The sequence below is a fragment of the Hipposideros armiger genome, unplaced genomic scaffold (genome assembly GCF_001890085.2).
Source record: "Hipposideros armiger isolate ML-2016 unplaced genomic scaffold, ASM189008v1 scaffold_555, whole genome shotgun sequence".
Lineage (NCBI taxonomy): Eukaryota > Metazoa > Chordata > Mammalia > Chiroptera > Hipposideridae > Hipposideros > Hipposideros armiger.
This window is the reverse complement of record NW_017731905.1, coordinates 321,391-324,961: the sequence shown is the minus strand read 5'-3', so window position 1 is coordinate 324,961 and position 3,571 is coordinate 321,391.

Genomic DNA, 3,571 nt, shown 5'->3' with positions numbered 1-3,571 from the left:
TAGGTCTTCATGAGCATGCACAGAAACAGTGCTCCGCTTTCTGTCAAGAGACCCTCAGAACTAGTCTGGGGCAATTTTTATGGATTATATCTCCAAATTTACCATATGTTCATGAGAGTTGGTCAATGACAGACTTTGTCTGCCACTTAGCACTAACTCCTGGAATATACCAGAACCTATATGTGAGGACAGATACTCTAACAGATTTCTGTCAGCTAAGGACTTTGGGACACAGCAACACCTGCTGTTTATTTCAGTTGTGGTAAAATCAAGCTTTTGTTGGCAGATTATACTTAAGAAGAAAAGTAACCAAGGAAAATGCCAGTCTTCCTTTCTGATTAAACAGAAAACACTTTAATGAGCACAGTTTGAATCAGAAATAACAAGAGCAAAAGCAAGAGTTAAAAAAAGGCATGACACTCAATTCAGTGGAAGGAGTAGAAGACAAAGGATTGAGATTTGGATGGAAAGGGACCCTGGGAGCCCAAATATATATTGTAGCCTTTTTGATGAAGTATAAATTACAACACAGTCAAAAACTTTATTAAAACTTATCTCACATCCTCTCCTTCCCCCTAACATCTGATGATATCCCTTTAGTTTCTTACTGAACTGTTCAGCTACAGGCCCTTTGCCAAGCTGGGTTGAATGGCAATAAACAGCGACCGAAAAGTTGAGGAGTGCTAGAAAAGATGTGGCAGTAACTTAAGAATACACCTGGGAACATGCAGAAAAGAGTAAATCAAGGAGGTTTGCAGAGGAGGTAGAGTTATATGTTGAGGAGGTTCATCATGGGTTGTTGAGGGAGAGACAATTTTTGCATTTCATTTTGCTTATTTTTGCTTGTGAGGCAGAAGGAAAATCATATAGGATGACTTTTTTTTTTTTTTTAGTTTCCATGAAGAACAAAAATTTGGGAGAGGAGTATGACTCCTCATCTTTTAAATTTCAAGTGTCACCTGTTCTCAGAGACCTTCTCTGTCCATTTTGTATAAAGTAGGCACACACTACACCTCCTCCTTTCAGGTACTCTCAATCATATCATTGCTCATTAACTTCACAGCATTTGTTAAAACCCTCTGTAATTAACAGTATTTATGTACTTACATATGTGTTTTCTGACTCTCCCATTAGGATTTAGTTTTTGTAAAATCAGAATTATTTTCTGTGTTATTCACACTATTTATGGACCTACCATATTCTTAGTCCAAAGTAGATATACAATAACTATTTCATGAATGAATGAATGAAATATGGACTAAATAAATGATAAATGAATGAACAAGTTTTCTAGAAAATGTTACTCTGCTATGTACAGTATAACTTCCCAAGCCTTGCTTTGCTCTAATTGCACTAGTATAAAGAAGGTTTACCTAAAAAAGCATGATTTAAAAATACTCATCCTCCTCCCACTTTGAAGACAAACTCTTCATGTTTTGACAGAGGAATGTGACAGAATCAAAGAACTCTATACTGATGAGATTGAGGATAATGTATTACTGTCATTTTATCGAACAAATAAATATGTACCCTTTATTCATATTTGATTTTTTTCATGAAAAGCATTATTTCCTTGTTCATTGTGACTCAGCAAACATTCACTCCTTCAGACACAATATGTAAAAGCATTCCTCAAAATTATCCTTAACCTATTGACTCTATAGCAATAAGCATGCAGCTTTGTCCTCCATAAAGTAATGTAATTAAGTAATACTTCAATCATTTTAAGCGAGTTATCACCACACAACTCATGTAATGAAGTAGAAATATCTACTCCAATCAACTCTTTCTCACAGAGCCACATCTAAACTGAATACATATTACTGTCCTTTTACTTCTTATTGGCAACCTGGTATCTATAATAAGAACCAGGTTTGTCTTTAATATAAACCCTCATTCCCTAGGATTGCCCAAAACAGGTGTCAGATATATTTTCAAGCATCTCTCAGCTGATCTCTTACTACTCTTCTCCAAATTCTTGATAAGCAAAGATATCCACAGTGTATTATGGCTTTCAAGCTTTTCGTGATGAATATATTTTTTCATTTTTCAAGTTTAGTTCTTTTCTCAATTCCAGTGTTAGTAATCTAGGTAAAATCCTCATTAAATCTCATTAGGGTCACTGAGACCCTACACTAACTAGCTTTCCTACTTTAAGTTAAGATGCCCTCAAACTCTGAACTAGATCCTCTGCAGTAAAGATCTCAAAACACTTCGGATCATTCACCTCTTAGTAAAAAAATTTTGTGTGTACACTAACAACATACATGCATTTATTTACTTATTCATTCATTTATAAACGATGTGCTTGATTTATTTTGCTAAAGCACAATATACATTTTTAAATACACAAACAGAAGTTTACAAAGTGAAGAAGAAATAAATACAAGTTCTAACATTTTTTTCAAAGCCCAGTGAATCATATCCTTCTGAAAGATAACTTTCAGAACCCACAAATCCCCGTATCTTATATGTGTCTACACAGCATTCAAGTCATCTGTGACTTCTTAGGTTAAGAAGATCCAGTGAATACATCACATACACTGCCCCTAGATTGATTTTACTTAAACACAGATCTTATCTTGACAGTCTTCCTTTCCAAAAATCTATGACAGTTGAAAAGATTACACCCTGTCTTCTTTGGTTAGTGAACATAGTTCTACAAAATCCCAGGCCAAACTTTGCAGCCTTAATCTCCTGATGGGCCTGCTGACTACACAGAAAATACCCTTCTCTGTAGCACACTATACATGCCATAGTTTTATGTCATTTTCTACTTCTCTATGAAGGGGATTGCCATTCATAGGTAAGTAATAACTCTAGTGAGAACTAACATTTATTAAACACTTATTTTGGGTTACACATTTTCATTATCTTATTCAATCCTCACAACATCAAAGGACAGGTATTATTATTCTCAATTAACAGAAAGTAAACTGTGGATCAGAAAGTTATTGTATTTTACCAAAGATTACACAGTTGGATTCAAAGCCAAGTTTTAGTAACTCAAAACTTGAACATGTGACCAGCACACTGATTGCTGCCATACCTCAAGTGCAGTCTCAAATGGAAAGCTTGTCATGATGCCCCAGCCTCCACCCCATTCCTCTCCAGGCAGTATGAGTTTTCTGCCCTAGAATTTTTTTAGCATTTTTTCACATATCTAAGCACTTACAATGCTACACTTGAGCATTTTGTGTGTGTGTGTGTCTTCTCTCCTAGCTTACTGTAAGCTACTAGAAAGCTAAAAGTTTTAACTGCTATTTCTGTCTTAAATGTCTACATATACACTTATAGTGATACCATAAATTATTATTTGATTGTGAATTGATTAGCAGCTTATTATTTTTTATTATATATATATATATTTTTTTAATTTTTTGGCTGAGCCATCCTGCCACCTGTTGGCAGCTCAGCGGCAGCTCAGCTCGGGCTAGGAATCGAACCACTAGTTGCTCAGAGCTCTCACTCTTGAGTGAGTTCTTAACCAACTGAGCTACTCGGCTGACTCCTCACAGCTTATTTTTAAACAAGAAAGGGCCAGTGTCCTGAGTTTCATCTTTCAATATTG